The sequence below is a fragment of the Talpa occidentalis genome, unplaced genomic scaffold (assembly GCF_014898055.3).
Source record: "Talpa occidentalis isolate TD23 unplaced genomic scaffold, MPIMG_talOcc4v2.1, whole genome shotgun sequence".
NCBI lineage: Eukaryota > Metazoa > Chordata > Mammalia > Eulipotyphla > Talpidae > Talpa > Talpa occidentalis.
The window spans coordinates 58,569,090-58,586,106 of NW_026555331.1; the positions used below are offsets into that span (position 1 = coordinate 58,569,090).

Below are 17,017 nucleotides of genomic sequence, written 5' to 3' on the forward strand. Positions count from 1 at the left end.
GCCAGGGATGGAACTCGTTCTTCAGTGGCTGTGGATTGCTTCATAGTGCTGCGTCTTAACCCCGTATGCCACCAGGGAGGCTGCAGTATGTCTATAGTTTAAAAATGATACTGTCATGGTTCTTCTTCACATGTTTAAAAACATGTAAGATCGACTTTTTCTTTGGAATTCAGGGAGCTCACATCCTCTTTTCTGAGGTCGGTCCCAAAGTTATACAAGTATCCTTTGAGGTAAAAATTAACATTTTTTCCATTGGAGAATACTGGAGTCAAGGAGACTAATTCGATAGCACTGCTGGGATTAAAGAATAAAAAGAGGGACTAACTTAAGGTGGAAGAAAAAAACAGATGTGGGGAATAACAGAGAAATTTATTTTGAAAAAAATATGACAGAACCTGGTGATAGTTTAGAGGTATAAGGTATATTTATAGAGAACACAGTTAAATTTAGAGGATGCTAACCTTTGAGATTAAAAGTTTGGTATTATGAACAGACTTATAAACTTATTAAAATGATGCTGGTGTGTGATAGGAGAGTGTTGAGCCCAGTTGCAAAAGTTAATTTTAATGTAATTTTAGTAATCAAATTACGATTTTCTCTACTTTTTAAAAAGAATAAATCACAGATTTGGTAAAAATGAATTAATATCCCTAATAGATAAAGCTCACCTAAAAAACGCAATGGGAAAAAAATTTTTTCTAATAGAAAAATGGGCAAAGACAATGTCTAAGAATTTATCAGACCCCCAAATGACCAATAAATGTGAAAAATGTTCAGCTTTATATATAATTTAAGAAATGTGAAATTAAAATCATAATGACATAATAAAGATGATCAAGGTAGACTTTAGCCATAATTATATTGCTTCTTTGGAGAAATGCTCCTTTTCGCTCACAGAATTAGGCTTGAATGTGTTTAGAATGTATATCAAAGCTATGACTTATGTGTTCTGACTTGTAGAAATGAGATTCTGAGAGACAGGGAGGCAGGAACTCTGGTTAGAGCACAGCAGGTTGATGTGACATAACAGGTGGGTCAGAATTTGCTGAGAAGAAATAACAATGGGAGTAATTAATGACAAATGTGCTGAGTGAAAAAGATAATCCTTTGCAAATTGAAGTGATATATCTCATTTCTGAAGATGAAAACAAAAAGTAAAATAACTCCCCTTAAACCAGCCAACCAGGGACTCATTAAAATAATAATCCCAACACATCTGAGCTATTGAGAAAGCATTAAATAAATACTGGAAAGCACTAAAGATGCAGAAGATAAAGTTTGTCATGTACATTCCAATATCCAAGACATGGATTTGTTTCAAATTACAGAGCATGCCCTAGGGATTCAGAAGAGAATGATGTTTAAGAAGAAACACCAAGAGAAACAGTGGAATTTCTCCAATTCCATTTGGAATCAGAGGAAGAAACTAATGAATAAAACAATGATGATGAAATGTCATTTCTCCACCTTCATGTCTGTGACATTTTATGACAAGTCTTAATCTTCATTACAGTAGTGCAGTTAAATTTCTAGTCTGCTGGGCCTCCCTGGTGGCACAGACGATTGAGTGCTGCACTGTGAAGCTGTCCGCAGCCTCTGCAGTGAGGGTTCAATCCCGGCCAGCCAGCGAGAATCCCACATGACGGGGCAGACCTCTCCTGTCTTGTGTAAGTCTGCCTGTTCTGTTCCCCACTCTGTCTCTGGTGAATCTGCTCACCCTCCGGCACATCTGGTCCATACCCTGATTCTTGCATAAATACATAAATTTAAGAAAAAAAAAAGTTAAAAATTTCTAGTCTCCTTCTACATATATAACTACTGTATGTCTTTAGGGAGTACTTGATACTCTAACAGAATAAACCTTAGAATTTGAAAATAAGGAGGAGTGTCTCCTCATTTTCAGGCTGAAATTTTAGAAGCCATGTTACTTGCTGTTAGCAGGAATTTCAGAGCCTAAAGCTCTCATTAATATATACACCTCTAAAAACGTACATATTTTAGTCATTTTTTGTTTAACTTCTGATAAGATATATATTAACGTTTTGTTAATTTCATATAATTTTTACAGAAGTCTGCTACTATTGTAAGAGAGCACCTAAGATTTAGCTATAATTGTCAGATTAATTCTAATAACTATGAAATGAATTCGAGCATTACTAAATGATTTTTATTTGGATCAGCCTTATATAATTATTTATCAATCATCTCTTTGCATACTAGTTATTTTATTTTTCATTATGTGCCATTTATTCCCACAATCTTGTGAAGTCAATTTTATCCCCATTTTATCAAAAAGAAACTGACCTTCAATAAATTTTAGGATTAGCCTGTAGCTGAATAACTAGTACATGGAATTTTTCTGACTCAAACTTAAGTCTTTCGTTTTCAAACATTTTGCTCTTGCTAACTTCTCAAAGTGTATGTTAAATTTAAATGTATTCTTAGTGGATTCATCCATAAGACATTGTTATAGGTAAATATTGAATAACTTGATATAACCAAACAAATGTTAAATAAAAACAGTACTATAGCATAAATGCCATTTTAAAATATAAACATATACATATGGACATAGAAAAAATGTTAGAAATGATAGTTTTGAATGATAGACTTATGAGTGACTTTTATCCTAGTATACTATACTTTTTCTAATTTTGCAAGGTACATAAAATATGTCTCAATTTATAACTGTTGAGAGAAAGGGTGTCCTGAAGAAACTCCAGAAACACAGGTTTTATGGACTCCACCCCCACCAGAGACCAAAGAGATCCAAGACACCGAGGACTACAAATCCCATAATGTCATTACCACCAAAGGGAGGATTGCTGGGAACTGAGGATAGAGTTAACCAGCCAGCCTTGGTATATAATCAGACATATGGGCCTGATACAGGGCAGCAAGAGACACTAAAACTCTCCAAGATACTATCCAAATAGTTTACCAGTGAGTGTCTGATTTTTTCACCCCCACGCACAATTGCAAGACTCCTCAGGCTTAGAGAACAACAACAATGGGATTTATTTAATAAACCAGGGAAAAACAAAGAGTTACTGAGGCCAAAAATGGCCATTTACCTCATCCGAAACAGTGTCCAGTGTTTTCAAGTTCTAAATAAAAAGTATCTAAGATGGCGTCATTCCACTACTAAGGACCTGGAGCTCCTCTCCCAAATAATAGGCCACGTGCTCAAGATGGCATCTACCTGACACTGTGGACCTGGAGCATGTGGCAACCAGACTTTAGGTCAGGTTCCAACTTATGAAGACAACAGAAGATACAACAAGAGATGCTCCCAGAGCTGCTGAGATACCCCAGCACAGAACTAGACAAGAGACATTCAAAATAGCAGCTGCAGCAGCCAAAAGAGCTGACAATCAGCCACACACACAGCTCAGCGAGGCACGGGCTCCAGTCCTCTCCATCTCTGCCAGGCTGTAACAGCAGCAAAACTGGGAACAGTTTTGGTCTCTCAGCTCATTGCAAAACCTCTGAATTTTTTTTCTCTGGGATTGACTGCTGGAGGCCTTTCCACATTCATCAGAAGCCCACAACAGGCCTTCTGGAAGATCGGCATGGTGGGGGCCAAAATTGCTAACTCCTGAAATGCTGAATTCCACACACTAAATCCTCAAACACTGAATCTTGAACACTGAATAATCCACGGCTGCTTCTGCAGTCCCTTATATTTTTTATCAGTCGCTCCACCCCAAAATGTAATACTTTTTAACATTTTTCCTGTTGCTATCTATCTTCACCAGCAACCCCCCCTCCAGGGGTAACCATCTATAACAGTCTTTTGCTTCAGCCACTAGTTATAGGCCTTGGCTTTCACAGGCTTTCAGTGTGCTATTGGGGTTCCAGGTCAGTGAAACTGGTAGAATGTATTCACTAATTTCTCTCTCTTTCCCTGAGTTATTCCTTTCTTCATTCCCACTTTTTGTAAATAAACCCTTTATTAACCTTTTTGTGTGTGCCTGCGGTTGAGTCTCATTATAAATCCCTTTCTTTAAGCATGTGGGTGAGGACCCACACTCAAGTCACCCCATTTCACATTGTGGTTGCCTATAACCGACTAGAGAAAATAGGTTATTTTTGTAAATATGAAGTTACTACTTATTTTTTAATATTTTACTTATTTATTTTTGTATAGAAGAACTGGGGTGTAGGCCAGAGGTGTGTGTGTGTGTGGGGGGGGCTGTTTGAGAGGATTCACCAGAGACAGAGCAGGGAACAGAACAGGTGGATCAACTGAAATACACTGCTGAGGGGAGCAGCGGACAAAGCAGGAGAGGTCTGCTGCGCCGTGTGGGTTAGCTCCCTCCCTGTCCTGGGATTGAACTCAGGCTATGCTGTGATTGCAGTGATAGCGCTGAGACTTAATCCCTAGGTCACAAGGGAGGCCCTGAGCTTACTTTAAATAAAGAACTTTGGTTCACTTTACATTTATCCTAGTTTCCAAGACAAATAAATAAAAAACAGTTGATTTCTTCTAAAGTTCCACTAGGTGGTGCTACAGAGGAATTAATTGCTTTGTTTTTTAATCAACTGGTTTTCAAACTTTTTGATCCTACTTTGGACTTGAAGTTGTTGTCTCTTCCCCCAATCAACCTCTGCATCTTGCCTTCACCAATTAACAAAACCAAATCACCTCAATGCAACTCTAGTGCTGACTTAATACAATATTGAGGAGACGATATCTATCGAATATAGAAAATTATTGATTTTAGATGGCAATATAAGCAATAATCTATTGTGAACATTAAGCAGTCATCTATCTAACCCTAATATTGGTGCAATTTTTGAAGACCACTGGAATTATTTGAACTGTACTTTGTGAACCAAGTATTTAAATGTAACACTTTAAGAAATTTCCAGTTACCTCCAGTTCTCAATTGTTTGGGCCCAGATGCTCTTTGACAATGTGGCTCAGGAAATGTCCCCCTTCACAGCAAATTGGCCCCCAGTGATCTGTCTAGTTCAAGGCTTCATCACAAGTTATCTCCTAGTATGTGAGCTTCAGCTTTTCACTGGAAATATGGCCAATAATTGCAAGTGATGTTTAATGCTACTGATGGAGGATAAGAATAGAGGAAAAGTTGGAAAGGAGGCATAATAAGGCCAGAAACTGAAGATAGGGGTAAAAATAATTAACATAGTCATTAAACAAGCTATATAGAAAAGTAAAGAATCTGGAGGTGCAGACTGGCAGTGGGGATATGGAGATTAAGGACCATTGTAAAAGAATCACCTGTCTTTCCCAATTGACCTAGTCAAAGCAAAGAGGTAAGAATCCCTAGGTGCCAACCCTAGAAATAATTAATAGCAGAATTAATTAATTTAATAGCAGTTAACAATCCCACAAAGGAATGAGCCCCTCCCAATGAAAAGAAGACTATATCAGTGAAATTTCTGCACTGACACAGGGCAACAGTCCTGTCCATGGAATCTGTGACTATGCAGGTGCTTCTTGTCACCAACCTTTTACCTCTGTAGGGCAGCAGCTGAACTGCCTGCCCATGGCCTGTCCCATGCTGGTGCTTCTCTTCAGGAGAAGCACCCTCAGGAGAGGCAGCTCTCCTCAAGGCTGCCAACCTGGGGCCATGCAGGCCTCTCTTTGAGCAAACTTGTCTCTTTTGGGGGCAGTTCCTTGGCCCACTTGCGTCTATGTAAGTGTCCTTTTCCTTTTCTCCCTTTTGTAATAAGCCTGCCCATTTGGGTAACTAATGTCTCTGTGTCATGAAGAAGCTAACCTGGGAAACTTGCTGGTGCTGCTGAAAGGGGAACTCTGGTGAAATTTTTCCCAGAATGAACCCAAGGACCCCACTCTCTGAACTCAACATCTCCAAAAATGACTTCACTATTAGTTGCAATATTGTGCCACTAGGTAGATTAACAACTTTTAAAAAGTCAGTTTATTACTTGTGAAAAATGTATGCAGTATCTATAAAAGACTGAAAAATTACCAAGTAATTTTTACTGAGTAATCCGGCAAGTTAGAGATAATTATGCCCCCCTCAAGGACAGTGCAGGGACTTCAGGAGAGTTAAGGAAGCCTCCAGAGAGAAGGGCAACAAATTCCAAAGGGGACTAATCAAACATTCCAGGACTTATGACATTAAGGACTTAATTTATGATTTTAGGGTCAGCCAGACATTCCAAATCAAGAGAATGAAGAAAAAAAGATAAGGGCTGGGACACAGAGACTGTTCTGGGCACAGGGACATTTAGGCAGTGAGTGAGACCACCGAGAACTAACCAATCACAAAGAGACTGGTGGAGCTTTAGCATAATTACAGAAAGAAGGTGAATATTCTCTGAGGCACACCTCCAATTTGGCTTCCTTGCTCCTCCCTGGACTGGTTCCATGGCCTGGGAGTCCCTCTTTGTTTCTGTTCCTTTTCTTCTCCATAAACTTTTCCTTTCTCTAAACAAATCTTTCTCTTTGTTTGCTTGCCTGAGTGTCTGCAAAGTTCCTGCTGCAGCTTCGTGAGCCACCAACCCATGGTGGTCTAGTGGCTGGGACTCAGTGCTGCCACTGCACCCTGGGATCCCTTCTTGACTGGGAGAGTAGGCCTGAAAACCTGCAATTCCGGTATCAACCTCAATACAACCATGTCCTAATCCGTGGAACCTGTGAATCATATCTTATATGACAAAAGAGGCCTTGCTGATGTCATTGAATTAAGGCTCTTTTCATAGGAGATGGTCCTGGATAGTCAGAGGCAAAGACCATGTGACGAAGGCAGCAGACTGGAATGACACGCTCTGAAGATAAAGAAAGGGGCCACGGGTCACGGAATATAGGTTAGAAGCTGAAAACTGCCAGGAGGTGGATTCTTTTTTGAGATCCCAGAGGATAAAGTTGTCCAGCAAACACTTCAGTGTTAGTCCAGTAAAAAAGATTTTGAGGGCCTCCCTGGTGGCGCAAGGGGTTAAGATGCAACCTATGAAGCTATCCCCAGCCACTGCAGCACAGGTTCGATCCCCAGCCAGGGAGCTACCACATGGCACAGCGGACCTCTCCTGACTCACCCGCTGCTCCTCTCAGCAGTGTATTTCAGTCAATCTGCCTGTTTTGCTCCCTGCTCTGTCTCTAGTGAGTCCTCTCACCCCCCACTCCTCTGGCCTGTACCCCAGTTCTTGTGTTCATAAATAAATAAATCTTAAAAAGAAAAGAAAAAAAAGAACTGATTTTGAACTTCTGGACTCCAGAACTGTAAGGAAACAAACTATGCTCTTTTAATCCCCTATATGGCACTTTGTACAAATGGCAATAAGAAACTAATACAGGGCCTCCCCTGGTGGCACAGCAGGGTTGAGCACTGGACTACAAAGCTGCCCACAGCCTCTTCAGCACCGGTTAAATCCCTGGCCGCTGGCAAGCGACCCACATGGCGCACAGACCTCTCCTTCCGTGCCCACTGCTCCCCTCAGCAGTGTATTTCGTCAGTCTGCCTGTTTTGTTCCCTGCTCTGTCTCTGGTGAATCCTCTCACCCTCCCGCACATCTGGCCTGTACCCCAGTTCTTTTATGAATAAAATAAATCTTTAAAAAAAAAAGAAACGAATACACTTAGTTGTGTGTCTGATTCTTGCTCAGTTACCTACACTTATTAATACAGCATTACCACATGAAAACCCTAATCTGCCTATTTTACTGTGATACAAAAATTGCAATATGTTGGAAAAATATGTGCTACTTCTGGTGCATTTACTAACTAGTACAATTTTTCTGGAAGGAGGATTAGCAAAATATATCAAGATATATTTAGGAGAAAAGCAAGCTGGTGGAAGAGATACCTTACTTGCCTCTTCCACATACTTACAACCAAATTATATGTAAATGAAGACCATTGTATGCATAAAGAGGGAGGACACAGCATAGATGGTAGGTAAAAACAAAATTAAATGTGTTTGGAGCATTACCCACACCAGGCAACCTAAGAGAGAGAGGGACATCAGCTATAGGGAGGGTCTATATTGTTGAAAGGCTTATGCCCACATTGAAGACTTTTAAAGGTGGGGACTGTGTTAGAAAAGGGGGTGCATATAGTTAGTGCACATGATGGAGTGTTCTACCTCCAGAGAACTATAGGAATAGGGGGCAGAGAACCACACCGGACAGGAGTGGTAGCCCAGTGCCTGCAAAGGCAGATGCTATGCTGCTGTATAGCAAGGAGTCACTCAGAATCAGAGGGTGAAACACCTCACATTTTTAAATAGGGAAGCTTAAGGATAGCAGAGAGTCTTGGCAACTGCCAAGTGGGGTGTCAGGAGTGACTGTCAGCTTGAGTTTCTGACTCAGAAATGTGCTTGGCCAGCCTGTGCCTCCATACAGAAAAGGTTCATCTCTACAGCTGGCAGTGGTGGTGTCAGAACACCTGCTTCTCCCCACCTGGGGCCAAAGCTAAGATTACAACTGTGCACAATGCATACTGCCACAACTAGAGCCCAGAGTGCCTGGCTCTGCTAACAGGAGCAAGTGCTCACTCAAGGCTTTGTACTTGAAGGAGAGGGAACAAATCCCTGCCAAGATCTTGTCTTAACCATAGTCCCCTCCTGGTGCAACAACTGTTGAGGGAGGATTGAGAGAGGTCTGTGGGAGAGGCAGACTTGAAGACACATGTAGACCTTGAGAAAGCACATACCTCATTCCCCTGTCATCAGGATTGGGGCAATAACCTGTCAGCTGTGCCAACAAGCATTTTCAGATTATTCTGTTCCTGCTCTCATGCCTAGACAGCAGAATTCCTGGTTACAGAATTTGTATACCAAGTTGAACCATAGTGAAGCTGATACTAGACCAAGATTATTCAGGAAGTTTTAACTGAGGAATTGGCTTAGGAGAGGTGGTCACTCTAGAACACCTTGGGCATCTGCAGCATCTTAGGAAGAGCAATATCTTGATACTCATTGGAAGCAACTCCTGGTACCCTGGTGCTCTGAGACTCACCTCCAAATGCCCTGGTGCAGAGAGCTCTGGTCATCTGAGCAGGGGCAGAGGCATTGGTCTGTGAGTTCCATGGGGGGGGGGCGAGTTCTTATCTTGTGACATGAAAATTGAGGACATGGACCCCACAAAGAGTGAGTTTTGGAGATTTTATTTAGCAATAGGGAAGAAGAGAGCTCCCTGTAGAGACAGGGAGGGGCACCCAAAGCAGGTACCTCCGAAACACTAATATCTGGGGTCTTTTATACTTAATATAGCTTGCTGAGGGGCCTTGTCTGCTGAAAGCATGTGTGGGAGGTAGCTTGCTAAAGATCAACACACAGGAGCTAGAAGAGTGGAAGCTTGCTGGAGATTAACACTCCCAACCCAAGAAGCAGGGTCATCATGCCCCCTCCTATAACAAGGTGATCCCCAGGAAAAGGGGAGGTTCCAGGTTCCCTGCCTCACCCAAGGGAGGGTGGAGCTGAGCAGGAAGGAGAAGTTGGAAAGGAGACTGGAGAAGGAAGGGAGCAGGATGGAGAGCCAGAAGGAGACCTGGAGGAGGCACATGAAGCAGAGAGACCTGTTTTTTGCACTTGTTGCACTTTTATTTTGGTCCTTGACTGGTTGACACCCATGTGGGTGAGAGACCTGTGGGGAGGTTAAAAATGGCAGCGGTGATCTTGATTTTGATTTTACTCTTTTCCTCCCAGACTTGTCTGGCTATTTCTGACCCTTTTCTATAGGTCCCTACCAGAAGGCGCCTTAGACTTGTGGCAGGCTTTTGGGCCTCAGAGGCCCTGCTTTGGGCCAACCATGTTTGGCTGGCCATTTACCCACAAAGGGATGGGTAACTTCAGGTGCTTGATTTGGAAAATCTATTCTTTCCCTTTTCTGTATTGCACACTAATTGTATTAAAGTTCCTTTCCATTGAAGGTCTTACCCAGTTTAATATGTTTTATCTTGATGCCGTGGATGGCAGAACCTATTTAGAGGCAGTTTTGAGGGTTTTGGGATGCCCTCCCCCTGTCCTTTAACACTCTCTTCTGCTCCTCTTATCAAAAACACTTTTTGGTGGTCTCCTCCTCACAGACACAGAGACTATAAATTTCCATTCTTCTATAATAACTTTTGTCACTTTCATTCTCCATGGGCTTCCATCCTGCCTACCTAGCCAGACTCTGTCTCAAATGGAGCAATAGATACCCAAGGATTTAGGTTAAAACAACCCAAGATTCGATCCTGCAACCTGTAAATGTAATGAAAGGCCAGTTCATCAAGGCAAGAAAAGAAAGCTCTTTATCTCACCTCATATGAACTAAAAATGAGAGCCAGAGGCACATGACACAAACAATGGAACAAAATGCCTTGAGAGATGTCTGAATCCTACAGAACTGCCTCAGTTGCCCAATGAGGAATTCAAGGTAACAGTGATAACTGTATTTGTCCCAAAATAGTAAAAATAAGGGATGAACAAAAACAGGGGTAAAGCAGAATAAAGAAAATAGGAGAATGCTTCAAATAGAATTAGTGGACTTATAAAAACCATAACTGAACTGAAAAATGAGAAAGAAGGCCTCCATAGTAGATAAACACAAGGAAGTGATAGAATTAATGAGCTTGAATGCACAGCGGTAAAAAGAGAAATACAAAAATAGGCCAGTTTAGAGAAAAAAGAAAGAGAATGAAAGTGTACGTGCTCTCTGGGATAATTTTAAGAGAAACAATATTCAAATAATGGGGGAGAGAACTAGAAGGAAATGAGAGAGAAAGGCAAAAAAATGTTTATTTAAAGAAATAATAACCAACATGATCCTCTTAATCTGAGAAAAGGATCCTGTTTCAAAAGGCCCAAAGAGCCCCAAACAAAATAAATCTACACAGACACGCCCCGAGACACATAGTAACTACAATGCTAAAGTCCAGTGACAAGGAAAGAATACTAAGCGCATTCAGGGAAATAAAAGTGACATACAAGGAAATCCTGCTAGATTACCGGCAAAGTTCTCAGTAGAAACTTTGGGGGGTTTTTTGGGTTATTTTATTCTTTATTTTAAATTGATATTTTAGAATAGTAAATTATATTTTATAGCAGTATCTCCTGTTTTGATAATAGAGTCCCCCATTTCTGAAGGTTGACATTTTTAATCAAAGTGACCAGTAAGACATACAAACATGTACTTTAAATCTGCTCTAATGTAATAAGGACTGTTTTAACTCATATCGAATACAGGGAATGTTGGCATAATTGAAGCTGCTGTGGAAAGGTCACAGATGTTCTGTGGGTTATTAAAACTTCCATTTTCCTAAAAGTATATTCTATATAGTCTTAAATTTACAAATTTAAGAGTTGATAAAATGTCTCAGTAATAGATAACAATTCAAATAAAATGTTTACTGGGCCTCGCCGGTGGCGCAGCGGTTGAACGCTGGGTTGCGAAGCTGCCCGCAGCCTCTGCGGGGCCGGTTCGATCCCCGGCTGCTCCCTGGCCACCAGAGGAGGGTCCCACATGGCGCGCAGACCTCTCCTGCCACCCGCTGCTCCCCTCAGCAGTGTACTTTGGTCCTTCTGCCTGCTCTGCTCCCCGCTCTGGCTCTGGTGAATTCTCTCACCCTCCCGCGCTTCTGACTGTACCCAGTGCATGTATAAACAAAACAAACAAACAAATAAATAAATAAAACATGCCTCTATTTAAAAAAAAAATTAAAAAAAACAAATAAAATTTTTACTTACAAATTATGTGCAGGATACATTTTTTACTTTCTAACAAGAAAATAGGGAATCAATACTGTTCACTTCCTCTGTTGGAAATGGCCATATTCCCCTGAATAAGGTATACATATTAATTTGAATTTCCTAAGTTGGAAAAAGAGAATTTGTAGCTAAACAAAATGTGTTCTGCATTATTTCTAGTTGGTTTCCACAAAATGCTTTTAAATCTGCTAACGCAGGCTCTTAGAAATTTGCTCATGTAAATTTATAATCAACAAGTTTAACTGTCAAAAACAATGAGTTAAAGCATTTCATAAAGAAACTGTAAAATGGCTACGTAACTATGCATAATCTGAAATGTTAGTGTTCTTTTTACATCCTTTTCAGATATTTTGATTTCTTTAACAGTAAAAGCCAACCAACTTAGATACTGTCATTAACCTAAGTATCATTGTGGAAAGTGCATCTTTGATAGCTAACAAAATGAATGAGACCTACTTCTGTAACATCAAATGGATAAAATTATGAAATTTTTTAAAAAATTATGTTAACAATAATAGTTGTCTATGAAATGAAGGACTGAATATAATTGCTAGAACACCGACTCAATTTCAGCAAACGGACTTAAAGAATGCTTCAAATGCCATATGTAATTGTGAAGAACAGTCAACATAGAAAATCCAGCTCTTGTACTTAAGTAGCCCCACAGTTAGTTGAATTATGGTTTTTCATGTCAAATTTTGTTGTTTCTCCATCACTGTCACCTTCTGCCTTCTCTTCACAAGTCCCATCTGTTTGCTGTTCCACTTGTTCTTTTGTGATCCTTGCAAAATCCTTCCCATTTCCATTACTGTGTTGGGATTGTCCATCTTCTCTCCTGTCATTTGTCATGCCCCACAGGAGCCTCTCCCATGTTTCCAGGTGCTGCTTTTCCCTCTTCATCTTCCTTTTTCTCACTGCAATGTTTCTTCACTGTCAGACTTCCGCTGCTTTTTGGTTTCAGATTTCTCCTTTCTTTGAGTCTGCTTTTGGCGCTTTATGTTTGTGTGTGTACAGAGGCCCAGAGGAGCCAATGAAGCCCGGGTCAGCAGTCACATGGAAAATGGTGTCTTTTGCCAGTTATGAGCCAATTGATGAGGAACAAAACAATGAGAAAGAGCAAGAAGAAGAATGCCGCACAATACAACCTACACCCACACCGAGGCAATAGAAAGGAGACTGTGCCTCTCCTTTCCACAGGTGCAGTAGGGAAGAAGGTGACTGCTTTTACCTCAATAATTAATTCCATGACAAATGTTTTAAAGTGAACTGGATAATAGGTTCACACAAGTACCTCAGGCAGAAAAACGAGCCAGAAAAACATGATCATTGTATAACTCAAGCCTGAATTATTTCTGAGTTTCCTTCTTTTGGGGATTTCCTAGAGTTTCCTCCTTTTTGGATTCTTTCTTTTCATAATCTTTATTTTACTTTTTGTTTCTTTCTTGTTCTTTTTATCTTCTTCTTTCTCCCTCCCACTTTCAGCTTTTCACTTTCTTTTTTAATGTCTTTATCATACTTCCTTTTTATTACTTTCAGTGCATATTCAGGGTGGTAATGCTATAGAATTGAGTGTCCAATAAAAAAAAATGGATTATTTAAATGTCTGTTGCAGGGGGCCTCCCTGGTGGCACAAGGGGTTAAGTCTCAGCTCTATGAAGCTATGCGAAGTCACAGTCACTGTAGCACAAGTTCGATCCCAGGCCAGGTTGCTGACCCACATGGCACAGCAGACCTCTTCTGTCTTGCCTGCTGCTCCCCTCAGCAGTGTATTTTGGTCAGTCTGCCTGTTCTGCTCCCCACTCTGTCTCTGGTGAATCCTCTCACCCCCACACCTCTGGTCTATACCCCAGATCTTGTATGCATAAATAAATAAATATTAAAAAAAAAGCCTGTTGCAATAGTCAACCAGATTCCCTTATTGTAAATAAATCTTCCTCTCCTTTCTTGACCTTTGCCCACTTGGAATCCCAAAATCAATTCATTGCTTTGAAGCACTAAGAATCAACCCATCAGATTAGTGGACTCCATTAATTATTGAAGAGTGTCTTTCAATTGTACCATCACCCACTGGGAACAGTCTCTTCCTCAGCACCAGCATCTGTATCATACACCACTTCATGGCCCTAGCACCTGTTCAGGACCCCCTCCCCATGACTCAGTGCACTAAAGTGCTTAGCCTACATTCTTCAATGGCTTCAGCATGAGTGAAAGGACTTCTTTGTTATCCCAGAACCAGCCCAGGTGACATTCCCCTACAATTCTGGCATATGGTGACACCAACTATTCCCTTTATTCTCCCTAGGGGTAGTAGGTATTTCCTACAGTTATTAATCTATACACTGTTTTTATTTTTTCTAGTTTTATTGAGGTATAATTGGTACACAGCACTGTATTAGTTTAAAGTATATAGTAAATTATTTTATTTACATGTATTAAGAAATATTACCACAATGTTTTTTTAAAAAATATTTATTTATTTATTTATACAAGAACTGGGTTACAGGCCAGATGCATGAAAGGGTGAGAGGATTCACCAGAGACAGAGCAGGGAACAGAACAGGCAGACTGACGAAATACACTGCTGAGGGGAGCAGCGGGCAAGACAGAAGAGGTCTGTTGTGCCATGTGGGATTTTCGCCAGCTGGCCAGGATGGAACTGGCACTGCAGAGGCTGTGGACAGCTTCACAGAGCTGCGCTCAACCGCCTGCACCACCAGGGGAGGCCCACCACAATGATTTTTTAAAAAACTATCATTGTATAAATTCAAAAAAGAAAAAGGATAAGAAGAAAATTTTTTCTTGTCATGAAGCTCTTAGAATTTACTCTCTCAACAACTTTCAAATATATCATACAATAGTTTTAACTAATGTAGTTATCATGTTATACATTACATTTCCGGTACCTATTTATCTTATAACTCTCTATATTTTGAGCACTTTCATCCAATTATTCCCCCTTAACCCCCATCACTGGTAACCACACATCTGATCTCTTTATCAATGAGTTTGACATTTTGTTTATTGGTTTGGTTTGCTTTAGTTTTTTAGAGTCTACATAGAAATGAGATCATACTTTGTCTTTCTCTATCTGACATTTCATTTAGCATAATGCCCACAAGTTTCATCCTTTCCAATGAAAATGGCAGGATCCCCTTCTTTTTCATGGCTGAATAAAATTCCTGTGTGTGTGTGTGTTCCACAACTTCTTTATCTATTTATCCTTTTAATGAACATGTAGATTATTTTCATTTACTGGCTATTGCAAATTATGCTGTTATCAACATGGGGTTGCAAATATCTCCTCAACAGAGTGTTTTAGTTTCCTTTGGATATATTCTCAGAAATGGAATTGTTAGATCATAGAATAGCTTTGTTTTTAATTTTTGACCAATTTCCATACTGTTTTCCATAATGACTATACCAATTTACATTCTCCCAACAGTGCACAAAATGTTGCTTTTTCACATCTTCACCAGCATTTGTTATCTCTTGTTTTTTTCCCTAATGATAGTCTTTCTAAAAGGCTTGAAGTACTATGTCACCAAGGCTTTAATTTGCATTTCCCTGATCATTAATGATGTTGAGCACCTCTTAAGGTACCTGTTGACCATTCATATATCTTCTGTGGAAAATATCTGTTCAGGCCCTTTGTCCATTGTTCATTGAATTATTTTTAGTTTTTTTGCTTATACGTAGTTTATACGTAGCTTATATGTAGTTGTTTTTGAGTTATATGAATTCTTTGTATGTTTTGGATATTAACCATTTATAAGATATACGGTTTGCCAAATATTTTCTCAGATTTCACAACATTATCTTTCTATTTTGTTGATGGTTTCCACTGCTGTGCACACACTTTTTAGGCTGGTGTAGCCTCAACTGTTCATTTTTTTATTTTATTGCTATTTCATCATTATAGACTTTTTTTATTCTCCCAGCCCTTCCAAAAGCTATGCAAGCAATAATTGGCATTGAATTGCCTGCATTTGAAATGCATAGAGTAATAATGTTTTGTTTCTTGACTGATTCCTGACATCATTTGGTACATCTGCTTAAATTCCATTGACCAAACTTTAGTAACATCCCAGTAAACTGCAAGAGGAGGTGCCCTGTGAGAGGTGGTATAACTGCACTCATGTCCAGAGAGGAGAACATAGGTAAATTGGTACTAGTATTCTTTTCCAAAAGAATTGCCAAAAGAAGCACATAGTAAATTAAACATTATGCGAACTAGATAGTTATGAAATTTAAGATTTTATTTATTTATTTTGTGTAGAAGAACTGGGGTGTAGGCCAGAGGTGTGGAGAGTGAGAGGGCTCACCAGAGACAGAGTGGGCAGCAGAACAGGCAGATTTACTGAAATACACTGCCAAGGGGAGCAGTGGGCAAAACAGGAGATGTCTGTTGTGCCATGTGGGTTAGTTCTCTCATTGGGGCTAGAACTCCTGCTGAGGGGGTTTAGGAGGGGGGCTGAGAACTTAATCCCTAGGCCACTAGGGAGTTCCAGTTATGAGATTTTAAGAAAAAGGAACAGGGCCTACCTGGTGGCTCAAGGGTTAAGCACCACACTATGAAGCAATCTGCAGCCTCTGCAGCACGAGTTTGATCCCCCGCCAGGGAGCAACCCGCATGGTGCAGCAGACCACTCCTGTGTCGCCCTTTGCTCCCCTCAGCAGTGTATTTCAGTCAGTCTGCCTGTTCTATTCCCCGCTCTGTCACTGGTGAATCCTCTCACCTCCCCTCTCTGGCCTGTACCCCAGCTCTTGTATCCATAAATAAATAAATCTTTAAAAAAAAAAAGAGAGAGAGAGAGAGGAACAACTGTCTTAAAAAAAACCTATGTAACCAAAGACCCAGAATGAGCTGATTGTTATTTAATTTTTTTTTCAACAGCCAAAAATCAGTTGATGAAGTCCAATGATTAGTTCTGATTTAAAAAACAAGCACGTATGGGCCTCCCCGGTGGCACAGCGGTTGAGCGCTGGGTTGCGAAGCTGCCCGCGGCCTCTGGGGCACCGGTTCGATCCCCGGCTGCTCCCCAGCCACCGGAGGAGGTTCCCACATGGCGCGCAGACCTCTCCTGCCGCCCGCTGCTCCCCTCAGCAGTGTACTTCGGTCCTTCTGCCTGCTCTGCTCTCCGCTCTGGCTCTGGTGAATTCTCTCACCCTCCCGCACTTTTGACTGTACCCAGTGCATGTATAAACAAAAACAAACAAATAAAGAAAGAAAGAAAGAAAACATGCCTCTATATAAAAAAAATAAAAAAAAAAAAAACAAGCACGTAAACACAGAAAAACTTTAGAAAACAAAGTCACATTAGTATTAGGGTAAA

At 40.5% G+C, this 17,017-nt stretch overlaps 1 protein-coding gene and 1 pseudogene across 1 annotated transcript in view; both read right to left on the reverse strand.

Annotated features, from left to right (window-relative positions):
• Positions 1-17,017, reverse strand: part of NKAIN3 (sodium/potassium transporting ATPase interacting 3) — a 749,694-nt gene that overhangs the window by 8,690 nt on the left and 723,987 nt on the right. The gene's annotated exons all lie outside the window — the stretch shown is intronic.
• Positions 12,336-12,930, reverse strand: LOC119249775 (translocation protein SEC62-like; annotated as a pseudogene).